The 18,499-nt window shown below is 40.1% G+C and overlaps 1 protein-coding gene across 1 annotated transcript in view; it reads right to left on the bottom strand.

Annotated features, from left to right (window-relative positions):
* SLC39A11 (solute carrier family 39 member 11) overlaps positions 1-16,225 on the bottom strand; it is a 496,966-nt gene extending 480,741 nt beyond the window's left edge. Inside the window, exon 1 of the mRNA XM_027873289.1 lies at positions 16,014-16,225. The gene's annotated coding sequence lies outside the window, so the exon portion shown is untranslated. The remainder of the gene's footprint in view (positions 1-16,013) is intronic.
* Between the last annotated feature and the right edge of the window lie 2,274 nt (positions 16,226-18,499).

The raw sequence follows: 18,499 nt of genomic DNA, 5'->3' as shown, positions 1-18,499 counted from the left end.
AATGAAGGGCTTCACCTGCCGTGGTTTCACTTGGTCATCAACTATCATTAATTGCTGGTGACAGTAAGAAAGACAAGAGACAATTCTGCTCCCAAGAAACTCACACTCTCGTGGGGCAGACAATATGGAAACAATTACATACAAAATATAATACAGGATAAACTGGGAGCAGTTTCAGGGGGAAGGCACTAAGATTAAAGAGGACTGGAAAGTACATGAAGAGGTGAGACTTTAGGTGGGAGGAAACCAGGAGATAGCAAAGAGGAGGGAGAGAGTCCCAGGCATGGGGCACAGCCGGTGAAAATGCCCAGAGAGAGATGCAGAGAGTGTCTGAGAAACAGAAAGGAGGCCAGTGTCACTTGATAGCAGGATACATGGAGGGGAAGAAGGTGTAAGAAGATGGGAGATGTGGGAGGGATCCAGATTATTAAGGGCTTTCAAAGCCAAAGAGAGAATTTCATATTTGATCCTGGAAATAATACGGAGCCACTGGAATCACTGATTGGTGGGGAGGGGGAGCAGGGAGGGAGGCATGATATGCAGGTCAGACCTGTACTTTAGAAAGATCAATTTGACAACGGAATGAAGGATGGAGTGGAGTGGGTAGACCAACCAAAATGGGTACTAAATCCATGTTACTAACTGATACCTGGTACATGCACTATATATTACAATAATGAGCTCACCGGGGCAATTAACTAACAAGTTACTTCAGTTTCCAATCAGACAGATCTACTGCCTGAATAGTTCATCTTCCTCATGTTCCTGTCAAGGTTGACACAAGAAAACTGAATACAGGTGTCAGGCCTCCCAGGAGAGTTTCCCCCTGAATCTCATTAATTCCCTCTGACAAGTATATTCATCATTATGCAATGAATTTATAAATCACTTAAGTGGGAACTAGCTGCTGCAGTTTACCTGCAGCATTTGCTGTTCATCTCAGATTGTGAAGCCCTCCACCAAGCCTACCTTTGGCCGTCTTCCCTCTGCTATCAGTCCATGTGCACTTAGTTATACAAATCATTAGGATCAAGGCTTTAGAGTTAGAAAGGACTTTAGAGAGAAACCATCTCTCATTCGAACAGATAAGGAAATCGAGGCCCAGAGAGGTGAGATAACTTACTCCAAGTCATACAACTGATAAGTGGTTGAGCCAATATTTGTACTCAGGTGCTGCACTCCAAATCCTACATTGTTTCACTATCCTGTGCTGCCTCTACGGACATCCTCCTGTCAACCTGAATGAAATATCAAACAATTCTATCCAGTAAGGATGGGCCTGGAGAGTCCATCCCATAAAGGGTAAGCCTGAATTCCCAAATATCCATGTGATTCAACACTGAAACATACTGACCCTTTGGAATTAACTTCTCCTCTCCCTCCACCATGATAGCTGCAGGAAAGGGAAGTAATCCCGAAAGGTCAATTTCTTTTCATCTTGATTTAGCTTGAACTCAGGCCCACTTTATAGGTTCTTAACCTGGGGCCCATCAACTTATTATTTTAATATTTTAATAACTGTATTTCAATATAGTTGTTTTCTTTTGTAATACTATATATTTTATTTTATGCATTTAAAAACATTAGTCTGAGAAAGGGTCCATAATCTTCACCATACTATAAAAAACATCTATGAAACAGAAAGGGTTAAGAACCGTTGAGCCCTAATTCCTACCATATTCCATGACATTCAGCCTCATCTCATTTGCTTCAGGTAGGATAGGACAAGGTAGAAGTCATGTAATTCAAAATAGTAGGCAAGTATGAGCTGCTACTCAGCTTGGAGCACAGGTCCAAGGGTTAGGCTAGTCTGACTGTTGAGCAACTCACATAGCCCACATATTTAGCTAGGTGCCCAACCATACTTCATTCAAACCTACCCACCCCTTTCCACCTCTGACTTTGAGAACAGCAATCAAACCAACACCACCATTATTTCTAGAAAGGAGATGCCAAGTCAATTGCCCTCTGGCTCCATTCACAATCTCTGTGCCTTTCCAAAATAAAATGCCCTTCCCTAGCCATCACATACTATATCTATATGTTGTCTCCTTCTATTAGGAGGTGAGGTCCAGAAGATATGGATAAAAATCTGATTTTTTTTTTAAAAGAACATGAGCTTCTTGCAAGCAAGGACTGTTTCTCTTCTGTATTTGTATCTCCGGTATTTATCACAATTCCTGGCACAACGTAACTGCTTATGCTGTTCGTTGAGTTATAACTGCTAGATCATAAAATCTAGATTTAGAAAGAACACTCAGAAATCATCTAGTTCAACCTCCATTTGTTTCTCTTTCATGTCCTCAACTGAATCATAAACTCCTTTAAGGCAAGAGCCATTATTCATCCCTCTCAGTACCTAGACAGTGTAGAACATGTCATAAGGAGTTAAGGAAATACCTATTGGTTGACAGTATGAATTATCTGTACCACTTTCTCCTCTCCACTGGGGTGGATGATTGAAACGATATTTTATGACCAAAATCTGGCCAAAGATGGGAAAATGTGCCCTCCTCCCTTCTTTGCAGAAGTAGGGTTTGCTGGACATGGAACAATGCGTACACTGTCAGCCTTGGTTGATGTTAGTTTCACAAAACTGCTTTTTTCCCCCTTTCTTCTTTGTTATTTGTTACAAGGGATGACTCTCTGGGGAGGGTGAGAAGGGATATATTTGGAAATGAAGGCAATGTAAAAACAAAAAATATCAACTAAACCTTAAAAAAAAGAGTGTATTTTTAGTGAAAAATCACAGGACTAAATAGGACTATTAGAATATTTAACAGGATAACCAAATGTTCTCTCTCTCTCTTTCTCTCTCTCTCTGAAGTACTGAGTCCTTTAAAAAAAAAAAAAGCACCATGTCCCTAAGTTGTTTTTTGTTTTGTTTTGTTTTGTTTTGTTTTTTGGGGGGAAGGGGGAGAAAAATTGTGCTTTATCCATGCGTGACCTCCAATCTTTTCATCCCTCAGTATTTTCCCAGTCCCTGATTGGTCTATCCTCTCCACCATTCTCAATTTAACCTTTATTAAACCAGTTGAACTCTATGCTATCCTCCATTCTCAAACCCCTTGCTCTCTGGTCTATCTGCTGCTCGAGTCTTGCCAAATCCCAACCTTGGGTTGCTCTCACCGACAGCCCCTTCCACTCCTACTCTCTTGCTGCTGACCCAAGCTGAAGAAAGTCATGCAACTGTGCTCACTGGATCCCCTACGAAGCAGTGTTATCTCCTTTCAACCGTGCCCTGGCTGAGCAAGGCAATCCTTTTGCTCCTCCCTAACTGCCAGGGAAGTCCACTCATCTTCTTGAGTTCCAATCTGGCCTCAAACATTTACTAGCTATGTGACCCTAGACAAGTCACTTAACCTTGTCTGCCTCAGTTTCCTCATTTATAAAATGAGCTGAAGAAGGAAATGGTAAAACCTCTCCAGTATCTTTGCCAAGAAAACTTCAAATGGGGGCACAAAGAGTTGGACATGACTGAACAACAATAAAATTGATTCTCAAACCTATTCCCCACAGCAGCAGTTCCAAATCTCTCCTGTCCTCAAACTTCCCACCTCAGCACCCTCACCTGCCCTCTCGGCAGAGGACGTCATCTCATATTTCACATTATAATTTGGGCTTGAATAGGTCATAGGCAAAGCTGACTTTCTTGATTCCAGCCACATGTGCCAGCTCAGTTGCTTGGGTGTTTTTTAAAATCCCTGGCTGCTTCCTGACAGCCAGGTGTGACTGGGTACTTTTGAACTTCTAAGTGCATTCCTTTATTGGCCACTGAGCAGGAAAAAGTGATGACTCCGCTGGACCTTTATAAAGGCAGTGGCCCTGCCCCTGGTGCTCTCTTCCTTTGACTTTCCCCTGTGGCAAGTGGTTTTTGCTTTCACAGACTTCTCATTGCAGGGAGAAGAAGGGGCGCTCTTCCTCCACCCCCAGCTTACAAGGGCATCTGGAGTAGGGGATTGAACTAGGGGCAGCTAAGTTTGCACCTGGGCCCTCCACCCCACCCCGCTGCCTTTTCCATTTGAGTTTCCTTTCCTGAATAGATGACCAAATATTCTCAATATGGACATGTCCAGGCTTGAACATAACTTTATGAGTTCAAGAGGTCCTAGGTCCTACAAATGGCACTGACTAAAAGGGAATTTCTTCATTGGAAAATGACCACCAGCAGAGATGTGGAAAGCCCTGGCCTAGATGGCACAAAATACGTTCTAGGAGTTGTTTGGACAGTGCGGAGCCAAGGTAAAATGTAAAATGCCTATTCAGTAGTTCCACAAACTGCCTCATGCTCAAATGTTTATAACTTAACATCCTGGCACATGGTAATAATAGTTATAAAATATAAGTTACTGATTGCTTAAGTCTTGTCAGTGTGTGGTGTGGGTCTCTTCTGTTCTGTTTTATGTATAGCAAATAAATAACTATCCCCTACCTAATTCATATTGTACATTGAATACCTCTATCTGGAGAGACTATAAATGTGAGCCCAACTTAACCTTAATTTTTTCCTGGAGCACCAAGACAAGAGACATAATGAGTCAAAGAATGTTTAAAAAAAAAAAGCTTAACCCCTCTCATTACAGGTCATTACATATATGTGTGTATTATATACACACACACATACATATATATATACACATATATACATATATACACACATATATACATATATATATATATACACACACACACACACACATATATATACATATATATCTCAGCTCTTTTTGTGATAGCTAAGAATTGGAAATTAAGGGGATGCCCATCAGTTGGGGAATGGCTGAACAAGTTGTAGTATATGATTGAAATGGAATACTATTGTGCTATAAGAAATTATGAGCAGGCAGATTTTAGAAAAACCTAGGAAGACTTACATGAACTGATGCTGAGTGAAGTGAACAGAACCAGGAGACATTGTACACACCAACAGCAGTACTGTAAGATGATCAACTGTGAATGACTTAGCTATTCTTAGCAATACAATGATCCAAGACAACTCCAAAGGACTTGATGAAAAATGCTATCCGCCTCCAGAGAAAGAACTGAAGGAGTATGAATACAGATTAAATCACACTATTTTTCACTTTCTATATTTTTTTTCATGTTTTTCCCTCTTTGGGTCTGTGTCTTCTTTTACAACATGATTAATATGGTACTATGTTTTGCATGATTAAACATATATAAGCAATATCAATTTGCTTACTGTGGCGGGGAGAGAGAAAAAATTTGGACCTCAAAATTTTTATTTAAATGAATATGAAAAATTGTCTTTACCTGTAACTGGGGGAAAATTTTTTAAAAAATTTTTTGATAGGACTCTCAATAGTGTAACTCTCAATATCTATGCGGGAATGCTGTCCTTACTGGAGAGCTCCCATTTTTTAAACAACTGCTTCTCCTTCAAGGATGACCTGCAGTTTCATTCCCAAGTACTATCTCCCACTGTTAGTACATGAATTTTTGAATAATCAAATAGGTCAGATAATTCACAGAGGACTTCCTAAGTCACCTCACCTAGTAATATGTTCCTAAACATGATTCTGCAATCCTCCAAACAAACCTACATTCTTTGGAAATATTTTTATAACATCTTCAGTGTTTTACTCTGTCTACTCCTAATATGGTTGTTGTTCAATCATTTCAGTAGCATCCTACACTTTGTGACCCCATTTGGGTTTTTTTTTTTTGGCAAAAATGCTAGAGTGGTTTGCCTTTTCCAGCTTATTTTACAGATGAGGAAATTAAGACAGACAGGGTTAAGTGACTTGCCCAGAGTGACACAGCTAGTAAGTGTCTGAAGTCAGATTTGAACTCAGGAAGAGGAGTCTTCCTGTCTCTGGGACCAGTGCTCTATTCACTGTGCCACCTAGCTGCCCAGTTCTAATATTAGAAGCCTTTATGACTTTCAATATCTATAATGCAACAATTATTTATTAATTCATTTAATCTTTGTTTGTTATTTATTTACTCACAAGTTTGTTTATTTAGAATTGGGTCTCTCCATCTCCAGGGCTAAATTTAGGGTTGGGGCCATTCACTGATTGTATCCCACTGTGATCAGCATGGGAGCTTTGACTTGCTCCTTTTCCAACCTGAGCCTGTTTAGCCTTCCTTAGACCACCCAGTGTCCCACTTCAAGCCTCCCCTCCCCACCCTTCGTCCCAGGAGCTCGCTATATTAATTCCAAACTTATTTGGGACACCACCACACTTCAGAACTCCCAAGCCCAAACAGATCCACCAGCCTCAATTTCTCCTGTAATAGGAATTACAGGAGTGTGCCGCCATACCTGGCTGTGCAACATCAACTTAAATTACTTCAGAGACTGCCTGCTCCAAGTTCAACAAAATCAGTAATATTGACTGTACGGACAAACTTGCATCACAGTAGCATAACAACACAATGAGCAAAATTAAATGTAATCAATACAAATGCATGTACAATAAACAAACATACGTAGTAATACCAGTACTGCAGAAATAAACTCAAGATCATGAAAAACCATATCAATAACTTTTTTTCATGTACTAACATATAGCAAACAACAATGCAAACAGCATGCATGAGGAAAATCCTGCTCCTAACCACATACCCTGATGTCTCAATAGCATAATGCATCAATTAATAGCATTAATATAACATTTTATATAATAGTTCTTTCATGTTGACAGCAGATAGGTTTCAAGGGAAAAACTGTTCCCAAGAGGCCGACAAAAACACCCAACAAAATTAAAAATGAAATTGGAAATAAGAGCAGGACTTCCCCTAAATAAAAGTTGTAAAAATTACAGTGGATAATGAGAAAGTATAATAACATCTGTGCATCCAAAAAATATAAACATTATAATACACATTCAAAATAACATTAATAGCCTAAAAGTAAAGAAGAGACAGGACAAAATAAAATAAAATTTCCAGAGCGGGGAGGTGAAATCCCATGAGAAACAAAACAAGACAAACTAAAACATAAAATGAGACAAAATTTAAAACAGGATTTAAAATGTCACAGTGGAAAAAAACCACACAGGTGAAAAAGCACAAAGATATATAAAATTAAACAACTGAAACAAAAGTACAAGAAATGTGTATGACAAGGGAAATATTGAAAAATAGTAGGAATGAAGGGGAACCAGCACTTCCAAACCTCAAACTATATTATAAAGTAGCAAACATTAAAAACATTTGTTACCAGTTAAAAAGCAGAAAAGTAGATTAATGGAACAGACTAGACAAAGAAAAATCAGAAATAATGGAATTCAACAACTCAGCATTCAAAGATTGGTGCCATACTGACTTGTTCTGGGAGACTCAGCGTACTATCATGGAAAGATTCCTGGATGTGAAGTCAGAGGACTTGGGTACGAATCCTTTTTCAGCCTCAGGCCTCCTTCTCTGGACCTCAGTTTTCTTCTATGTTAAAGAAGTGGATTAGACTAAAAATGATATTTTAAAGTTTTTTCCCAAATCTCAATTTACGATCCTGTAATTCTTCTCTTCCATTAGCTAGTAGACCAAGAAGGCAACAAGATTCTGTGTGATGCTCTTCTGTAAAACCAGGGTCAAGTGTCAAAGCAGGTGGAAATGAGGGGTGGTGGTGATGGAGGGATGTGAAAATCCACATATAGCCATAATTTATCCAACTCTATCCCCTTACTCATCTCCCCTAACACCATCCCTATAAACCCATCTTTCAAAAAAAAAAAACCCACTGATACCCCATTGTCTTCATACTTCCTTTCACATAGTGTAGGTGTTCTCTGAGGTTTTACCCAGGGGTTTAATTATCATCTCTCTGCAGATGACTCCCAGATCTTTATATCCAGCCCCAATATCACCCCTAGGTTCCCACATCACCAACTGCCTATTGGACCTTTCCAATTAGACATCCCAGAGACCTAAATTCAACATGTCTAAACTGGGCTGATTATTTTTCCCAAAAAAACCTACTCCTCTTCCAAATTTCCCTCTTTCTGTCAAAGGTATCCCAGTTCTACAGTGTCTCAGGTTTGCGATCTTGGCATTACCCTGGACTCCACATTCTCCCTCACCCCACATATCCAGCTACCAAATCTTGCTGTTTCTACCTCCTTAGATTCACATCACTATCACCTTCCTCCAGGCCTTTATCATCTTTCACCTACATCATTGCAATAGCCTCCTAATTGGTTTCCCTGCCTCAAATTGCTTTTCACTGTTGTCCATCCTACACACTGTTGTAAAAGTAATTTTCCTTATGCATAGACCTGACCATGTGATTTCTCTATTTAAACAACTCTAGTGGCTTTCTATTGCCTTTAGGATAAAATATAAATTCCTGTTTAGCTTTTAAAGTCCTACTCAACCTGGCCCCAAACTATGTTTAGAGTCTCACTGGATTTAACACCTAAGAGCCAGCCAAAGTGGCCTCTTCTCCTGACCTTCCCCTCAAAGGGCCCCTCTCTTACTTTAATATAGCTCAAGCACCATCTTCTGCATGATTGTCCCAACCGTTACTTCACAAACAACCTTGTGTTTAACTATTTTGTACATATTTGTATTTATTCACTTTGTATTTATGTTGTACATTTTCTAAATATGTACTTCTTGTCTCCCCTACAAACTCCTAGGGAATAAGAGATTATTTCATTCATTGTACTTGTATCCTCAGTGCCTGACACACAGTAAGCACTTAATAAATGCTCCCTGATTGATAAGGAACCAGGGTATTAAAGGGAAAGGAGAAAACTAAGAAATTAGAAAACTTTTTTTTTCCTATTAAACATTTCAGTCACACTGTTTATTCCTTTGTCCAGACCTCCCCTTCCCCTTATTCATACTAGTCTCTCCTAAATGACTCCACAGTCTTCCTAGATGGGAAGACAGAGGGGGAGTGAGGCACTAGAAAAGATCTGTATTACAGCTAACAGAAATGGCACCAGGAGCCATGTCTGTTTTACACAGGATAAGCTGGTTTCTCTTTAAAAGGGAAAGGAGGACACATTCAGGATTTGACTGGTCCAGAGGTCTAGAGCTTGGCATGGCTGCCTAGCCACCGGAGATGTAAATTACCTCAACTTATAAGGAATTGGGGGTTCTTCAAACTTCGTGGATTTACCATCACCAAGCATTCAACATAACCTCTCTGATTGGGCTTTGTCACCATGACAAAAACAGAAATGGAGGGATGCCTCGGTTTTTCTAAAACCATTGTCATATCTTTATTACTCTCTTTTATGTTTAATTAAACTTTCATTAAATATTTTATGGTCCATGATTGTCTCACTGCATTCCAATCCCAAGCCTGAACCACTGGAGAGGCCTGAGTAAGGCCTGCCCCAGAACAAGAACTCTGCAGGTTTCAAGTGAACCCTAAGTGTTAAATTGTCATAATAGTAGATCTCAACAGCCACTGAAGCAGAATCACAAAGGCTTACTCTGGCTAAACATTTGTGACAGGCCCTTTCTCTGTCAAGGACCACAAGGGTGGTCCGCCTCTCTTAGGCAGCAGGAGGAGTCTCATTTTCTCTGAATGCCAATTGCCAACAAATCTTTACTCTCTTTTAGGCTCCCTTGTTCTTTCTCCCTTTTGGTAGCTGTGTCCATCCGTTCTTCTCTTTCGCTCTTCCATTCCTTCCCTTCATTTCTTGGTGAAAGAAATGATTATATCTCTGTTATATTAATAATAAATTATTGAAATAGGACTAAGGTATTGCCCCTTTCTATTTCCTCATTCAGAAATCAGCTCCTTGTAAATTATTCAGCCAGCATCTCAAGGACATTGCTAATAATGAGACTGGATTAACTTTCTCCTCAATCTTCTTCAGAGTCCACCCAAGATTAGTTCTGATTAAAGAGTAAAAAGAATTTAATCTAGGCAAATTCCAGCCCCTACTGTTCTACTCAGGCTTGGGTGGGTGGGGAAGGGATGGATTGTAGATCCTTTGTCTAGATTGCCTGATGCTGGGGGTTGCGGCTGGGGGTGGGGGGGTGTTAGAGATAAGTAAGGGTCACATAATCAAAGTCATGTCCCACCCCCAGCCCCTCATTAGGATAGGCCCCACCTCTTATTATAATATTAATTATTTTATTGTTAACCAATCTGAATTGATTAACACCTGTCAGGAATACACTCTCCAAGGGTATTTAAACACTAATGTTTCTCCAGAGGGGGTCTTTTGGCTTCCAGGAGAATCAATTGTCCTCAATCTTTTAATTATCTGCTAGTAATAATTAATAAAATTGATTATAAATTCCCCAGAGACTGTCTCCTGAAAATTTTCATTCGTTTCATTAGGATGTCTTGCTTCTCTCTGATTTCAGACAAATCTCTTAATCTTAGCGTTCCCTTCTGTAAACTGAAAATAATAAACACTATCCTATCTCATGCTCTTATTTAAAGGAAAATGAGATAATAAATACTTAATTCTGATAAAGAAAGAGTGCTTCCTTCAGATTCAGCTGAGTTCAATGGACTGATGGCAGGTTAACCCCATCTTCTATATAAGTCCTTCCTAAAAACTGTGCTTAAAACAAATGCCAGTCTTATTGAATCACATTTTTGGAAATTATTCTCCTTGTCACTTTAGGGATGCATTCTTAGCAATAACAATAAAGGAAACTTTGACTCAACATTTAAGGAAAATCACACTGAAAAATTCTAAGATTCACTTCAAAGAGCATTCTTTCTTCATCAGTGCATAATGTAGCATTTAATGTTCTCCCCTTATAAGAAATTAATCAACTAAGTAGTCATTCCAAAAGAATACATGTCAAAATACAGCACAAAGTTAATTCTCATTTCATTGTTTGTTCTCACTAATGCCATGGGGCTAGAATATTTCAGCAGCCATGCTGATTATGTTATTATTCCAAGTACTTAACTGAACTACAGCAATAAAGAAGTCACACAAAGATGCTTTTTCAGAGGCTTTCCCCAATGTAAGTGGTCTTTCATTTCCACTTGACCATAAAAATATTACTGCTAGGATTGTGGTCCAGAATGGTGGAGAAAAGGCAGTGACTGGCCTGAGCTTTCCCCAAAACCCCTCTAAACACCTTTAAATAATGCCATAAAATAATTCCTGGAGTGGCAGAACCCACAAAAGGACAGGGTGAAATAAGCTTCCAGCCACAGACAACTTAGAGGGTCAGCAGGAAAGATCTATCACACCAAGGCAAGAGTAGAACACAGTCCAGCTCAGGCTGCACCAGCACAGACCCAGCCCCAGCAAACCAGGAGCAGATGTTGGGAACCACTGAATCTGCATCAGCAGCTGCTGCTTCCAGAGCGCTCAGCTCACAGACGGCAAAAGGGTTGAACAACTGATTAGAAGGAGATTTCAGTGGTCCCTTTCCTGGATCTGGGGTCAGGATTCTGTTGCTTTGCCCATACTTGGATATGGGTGACAGTCCTGGGTGGCAGTCAGGAAGAACACTAGCACAGCAAAGCTTTTGGCCCCAGTGGAGGGGGTACCCTCCTCACAGTTCCAGGACAGAAAAGAGTGTTTGTGGCCACTCAAAGACCACAGCACAGGTCAGGAGAATAGTAAATACCTCTCCTTTGATCATACCACCTTGTAAGAATTGAAAACTTACAGGTCCCTAGAAGTATCTCTGAAAATAGCTGCACAAAAACTCTGAAGCTTGGGACAATTCATCCTTCACCGTGAAAGCAGAACCCCACTTTAACAAAAAGTTAAAGGTCAAGAAATAGACTGGAAAAAATGAGCAAACAACAGAAAAAAATTCTGATCATAGAAAGTTACTATGGTGACAAAGAAGATCAAAATACATGCTCAGAAGAACAACAAAGTCAAAGCTCCTACATCCAAAGCCTCCAAGAAAAATATGAATTAGTCTCAGGTCATGGAAAAACTCAAAAAGGATTTTGAAAGTCAAGTAAGAGAGATAAAGGAAAAATTGAGAAGAGAAATGAAAGTGATGCAAGAAAATCATGAAAAACAAGTCAACAGCTTGGTGAAGGAGACACAAAAAAATACTGAAGAAAATAACTTCTTAAAAAGCAGACTAGGCCAAATGGTTAAAGAGGTACAAAAAAAAATAATGAAAAGAAGAATGCAATGAAAAGCAAAATTGGCCAATCAAGAAACAATAAAACAAAATCAAAAGAATGAAAAATAGAAGACAATGTGAAATATCTCATTGAAAAATAACTGACCTAGAAAATAGATCCAGGAGAGATAATTTTAAAATTATTGGACTACCATGATCAAAAAAAGAGCCTGGACAGCATATTTCAAGAAATTATCACGGGAAAAACGCTAGAACTTGAGGGTAAAACACAAAATTGAAAGAATTTACTGATCATCTCCTAAAAGAGATTCCAAAATGAAAACCACCAGGAATATTATAGCCAAATTCCAGAACTCCCAGGTCAAGAGAAAATATTGCAAGTAGCCAGAAAGAAGCAATTCAAGTATCATGGAGCCACAGTCAAAATAACACAAGATGATATTCAGGAAGGCAAAGGAGCTAGGATTACAATCAAGAATCACCTACCGGACAAAACTGAGTATAACACTTCAGGGGAAAAAGTGGACATTCAATGAAATAGAAGTCTTTCAAGTATTCTTGATGAAAAGATCAGAGATGAATAGAAAATTTGACTTTCAAATGCAAGACTCAAGAGAAGCATAAAAAGATAAACAGGAAAGGGAAATCATAAGGGATTTAATAAGTTTAAACTTTTTACATTTCTACATGGGAAGATGATATTTGTAACTCATAAGACATTTCTCATTATTAGGATAGTTTGAAGGAGTATTAGGGCACAGGTGTGAGTTGAATATGAAGGGATGATACCTAAAAAAAATAAAATTAAGGGGTGAGAGAGGAATGCACTGGGAGAAAGGGAAAGGTAGACTGGAGCAAATTATCTCCCATAAAAGAGGCAAGAAAAGGCCTTTACAGTTGGGGAGAAGAGGAGGGAGGAGAGGGGAGTGAATGAATCTTACCTCATCAGAATTGGCTCAAAGAGGGAATAACATACACACTCAATTGGGTACAGAAATCTGTGAAAGGAGAGAGAATAGAATAAACAGAGGGAGAAATGGGATGGAGGAAAATACAGTTAGCAATCATAATTGTGAAAAAAATTTTTGAAGCAAGTTTCTCTGATAAAAGCCTCATTTCTCAAACATATAGAGAAGTGAGTCAAATTTATAAAAATAAGAACCATTCCCCAATTGATAATTGATCAAAAGATATGAATGGTTTTCAGATGAAGTAATCAAAGCTATCTATAGCCATATGAAAAAATGCCTAAATCATTACTGATTGGAGAAATGCAAATTGAAACAATTCTGAGGTACTACCTCATACTTATCAGATTGGTTAATAGGACAGAAAAGGAAAATGACAAATGTTGAAGGGTATGTGGGAAAAATGAGACATTAATGCATTGTTGGTGGAGTTGTGACCAGATTCAAACATTCTGTAGAGCAATTTGGAACTATGCCCAAAGGGCTATAAAACCACGCATACCCTTTGACCTAGCAATACCACTATTACGTCTGTATCCAAAAAGAGATTTTCAAAAAGGAAAAGGACCTATATGTACAAAAATATTACAGCAGCTCTTTCCTGGTGGCAAAGAATTGGAAATTGAGGGGATGCCCATCAATTGGGGAATTGCTGAACAAACTAACAAACTATGGTATGTGACTGTGATGGACTATTATTGTGCTATAAGAAATGATCAATAGGATGCTCTCAGAAAAACCTGGAAAGACTCACAGAGGCTGATGCAAAGTGACATGGTACTGTGGACAAAGTAACAGCAATATTGTAAGATCATCAGCTGTGAATGACTTAGCTATTCTCAGTAATACAATGATCCAAGACAACTCTGAAGAACTTATGATGAAAAATGCTATCCATCCCCAGATAAAAAACTGATGGTGTTTGAAATACAAACTGAAGCATACTTGTTTTACTTTATTTTTCTAGAGGTTTTTTTTTTTTTTTTGGTCTATGTGTTCTTTCACAACATGGCTAGTATGGAAGTATGTTTTACATGACTACAAATTGCTTGTCTTCTCAATGAGGGGGGTGGGGAGGGAGGGAGAGAATTTGGAACCCAAAGTTTTAAAAACGGACATTAAAAATTGTTTTTACATGTAACTGAGGGAAAAATAAAATGCTAAACCAAAAAAAGACATCACTGCTTCTCTATAAGAAGTTCAGCTATCAGCAACTCATCATTGCTGAAACATATAAAAGATAAAATAATAGAGGTTCTACCAATCACTTTTTGACTCCATGAAGCACTGATGCAAATGGTCAAGGTTTTTGTAGCCACTCTCAATATATTCTGTGACTGCAAAAAGCCTTGGTTGTCAGCAATAGAATAGCAGCTATGCAGAGCACTACAAAGATCATGGTCCTCTTTTTATCTTATATGTAAATTTGAGACTATACTAAGTGAATAGAATCAGAATCCGTTTTACCAATGCACAGACCCTACTAACCACATACTTAGGCAGTAGATAGAAAGTGCTAGATTTGGAATTAGCAAGACCTGGTTTCAAATTCTTGCTTTTTCCACCTGGATTCAAGACGACCTGAATTCAAATTCAACCTCAGACACTACTGGAGTTTCCTCATCTGTAAAATGGGAAGAATAATAGCACCTACCTTCCAGGGTTGAAGGAGAGAATCTTTGTAAAGTACAAATCACAATGACTGGCATGTAGTGGTCACTTAATAAATGCTTACTTCATTCCTCCCATTAGACTGTGAGATCCTTGAGAGCAGAGACTGTTTTGTTTTGTTTTGTTTTGTTTGTGCCTTTCTCTGAATTCCCAGCAAATTATAAATGCTTGCTAACTGACTAAATGATGGACCCCAACATTTGCAAGCTCTGTGATCATGGGTAAATCACTTAAACCATCTGAACTTCAGACCACTCCTTGGTATTTATTTACTAGTTCACAGAACATACATTCAGGGCAGCTAGGTGGTGCAGTGGATAGGGTGACAGGCCCTGGAGTCAGGAAGACTCTGAGTTCAAATCTGACCTCAGACACTTCCTAAATGTGTGAACGTAAGTCACTTGACCCTGTTTGCCTCAGTTTCCTCATCTGTAAAATGAGCTGGAGAAGAAAATGGTAAACCACTCCAGTATCTCTGCCAAAAAAATTCCAAATGGGATTATGAAAAGTCAGACAGGACTGAAACAACTGAACAACAAAAGAACATACACCCAGCACTGGACCAGGTGTTTGTTCAGAACAGAACAGAAGGATAAGAGAGGGAGTCTATCCTCAAGGAAAAAGAGAAATAAGACATTTACTAGTGTCTGACCCTGGGCAATCACTTCACAACTCTGTGTCTCAGTTTCCTCCTCATGTATAAAATAAGGGCATTAGACTCAATAACCTCCCCTTCCAGCTCCAAATCTATATGCCTGTGACCTACACAGGAAATGACAATACATGAAACTATATCATTGGCTCCCAATCTTTTCAGAGTATAACGGAGAAAGTGCAAGATCCAGAGTCAGGACAACCCAAAGTTCAAATCCCACCTCTGACATGTGCAAACTGTGTGAAAAAGGGCAAGTCACTACACTCCTCTGTGCCTCATTTTCCTCATCTGTAACATGAACTTGATACCCATAAGACCTATTTCACAGGGTTGTTGGGAGGTTCAAATAAGGTAAATAAGGTTATTTATAAAGTTATTGAACATCTGTTGTTCAGAGAGGATACATCCCAATGATAGGCTAGCTCCATCAAACTACAGAATTGTAAGAAAACAAACAAAACAAAAGAAAAACCCTCCAGGAATTAAGAAGAGTGCTAGAGGAAAAGACCAAGTAGGATCATTGGATAACAGATGCAGAGTTAAAGGGGCCTTAAGGGTCATGGAATCTAATCTCCTCATTTTACAGATGGGGAAACTGAGGCAAAGGTAAGTGACTTGCCCAGAGACACACAGTTGATTGTCTGAGGCAAGATCTAAAGCACAAAGAACCAACCCACTGAACTCCTCTGCTCCATCTAGCATTTTACCTGAAGCCAGTGTGATCTTGATTGGGGTTGTACTGGTGGAAGGCCCACCCAGGAGAAGAGACCCCCTCCTGACCAATGCCTGGACCTCTGGTTGGGTAGGTGCTGGGGTAGCCCTCGCTTAGGTGGGATTTCTTTTTTTGGGAGGGGAGGGGGGAGTCCTTCTTCAGGCTCCACCCTCTTGCATCACCGTCAGGATCCTTGCAGAGCAGCTTGGTTTTCCTCCAGGAGCTAGAGGGAGGGGGGGAGGGAGGGGGGAGGGAGGGAACCTGTAACTGACATGAGGTGAAACAGGCCAGAAACCTTTACTACCAAGGTCCTGACTGGTCAGAGGCAAGCTTGAGAGGGGAAGGGGAGAAAGCCTGCCACTGCCCTGCTAGGAGACAGGCCTGACAACCACTCAGTTTGAGGTTCTTGTAGCTGGGAGGCAGATCTGAGGTGAGGGGGAAAAAAGAGAGAGAAAACGAGAGAGAAGAGAACTTGCTACTAACCTTCTGACCTTCCAGGACCTTTTGGGGGAGGAGCTTAAAAAACAAGGAAGGAAGAAAAGTCAAGCATTGAGGAAGCTACCACCGTCTTATCAAGAATCCTAGATTTAGGGGCAGCTAGGTGGCACAATGGATAAAGCACAGGCCCTGGAGTCAAATTCAAGTCAAATCAAGGACTTGAGTTCAAATTCGGCCTCAGACACTTAGACACACTAGCTGTGTGGCCCTGGGCAAGTCACTTAACTCCATTGCCTAACCGTGCCCCCCCCCAAAAAAATCCTGGATTTAGAGTTGGAAGAGGTCCTAGAGGCCTTTGAATCCAACCCCTTCCCTTTACAGAGAAGGAAAGTGATTGGCCCAGGGTCACACAGTAAATTCCTGAGGCAAGATTTGATCTCAGGTTTTGCAGACTCCAAGCCCAGATGCTCTATTCATCCTGACACATAGCTGCTTGAGTTAGGGGAGAAGTCTGAAGAAAGACCCTGCGAAAGGGAGGGGATTTGAAGAGAGGAAAAAATAAAGAGAAGTCTCCCACCTCACCTTTGTCTTAATGCTTCCTTCTCCACGAGGTCTTTCCTAACGGCCCCTGTTTCTCACTCTCCTGCCCTTTTGAGATTGCTTCATATTATGTGTACTCTTTGCGGTTAGGGACTGTTTCGTTTTTTGTCTTTGGGTAATAGGAAGACCGGCCAATGAGGCCCCAGTCCTTGGAGCCTGCACTGTGTTCTTTGCCAGTTGCATATCGTGGAAGCTTAATGAGCATGCTTTGGGAAATGCTCAATGGAGGGGCCCTTTCCCTCCCCTCTTCCCAGAACCCAGGCATAATCCTACTGTTTCCTATCAGATTACTGCTTGGGGATGAAAAGCCTTTTAATTGGCTGCTGAGCCAGAACTGAATGTTAATACAAAAGGTGCAAACTAAGGAAATCTTTTTTTTTTTTTAGGTCCAGCTAAGGGAAGGGGGAGCAGCAATGGAAGCATCAGTGACCTGCTTCCTGCCCCCTGGTTCTCTTCACCCCCTACTCATCTGTCATCTTGCCTAAGGTTACATGGGTATCAAATAGCAGAGCCAAAATTCAAATCCAGATCTCCTGTTTCAAAATTCAATGTTCTATCCATGGCACCATCCTCAGCCATCGAAGTCATCTTAGGTATTATTAGCAGAGGTATTCCAGAAGTTTCATTGGTGCCAGCTGATGGGTTCCATCCCTTTGAGACATCACCAGTATTTACAAGTCAACTACCCGGTACATAAAAGACTTGCTTAGGAGTGGGAGCCATTGTATCTCTTCTTAGTGACCTATTTGGGGCTCTATTTCTGCCTTGGTCTATAAGAGACAAAAAAGTATTGATTTTTCTCTGTATTTTGGGAGCCAGCAGGAGTCCTGAGGCTGCTACCAGCTGGTGGACAGAGTGAGCTATGGAGTTACAAGTCCTGATCTTTGTTAAGGAATTAGTCCATAAGAGCAGAATAGCTGCTGAGAGATACACAAGGGAAGCGGACTTTTCCAAAATGCCAGGGATAGCCTCATCTATAGGAAAGTCCCTTAACTTCTCAGGGCCCAGAAATCTAAGACTAAAAGTTACAGATCAGTTGTCGATCTATATTGGTTGAAGGAATTTCTTATGCTGATGAAATCAAAGATTACAGGTCTGGATGAGAGAAGGAGAAACAGAGAGACTGAGAGAAGACAGAGATGGAAAGAGAGAAGACAAAGTGGAAAGAATCAGACGGAAAAAAGACAGAGGGATAGACACAGAAAGAAAAAGTTGACTGGAAATAAATCTTTTGTGATCACTCTCTGACTCCCCAGGAGTCTTTGGCCCCCTGGTTAGAAACAACTAGTTTAAAAGACGTAACAGTAAAAGATCTGGAAAACCACTTATCTACATCCAAATGATCACAAGAAGAAGACATAGTAGAGGAGAATGAGGCAAAACAGGGGCAAAAAAGTTTCATGGGGAAGGAAAAGCTAAACGTGGAACTTGAACAATAGTCAG

The sequence above is a fragment of the Vombatus ursinus genome, unplaced genomic scaffold (assembly GCF_900497805.2).
Source record: "Vombatus ursinus unplaced genomic scaffold, bare-nosed wombat genome assembly UNPS02014801.1, whole genome shotgun sequence".
Lineage (NCBI taxonomy): Eukaryota > Metazoa > Chordata > Mammalia > Diprotodontia > Vombatidae > Vombatus > Vombatus ursinus.
Note: the sequence above shows the minus strand (reverse complement) of the source record. Positions and strands in the feature narration are given on the sequence as shown.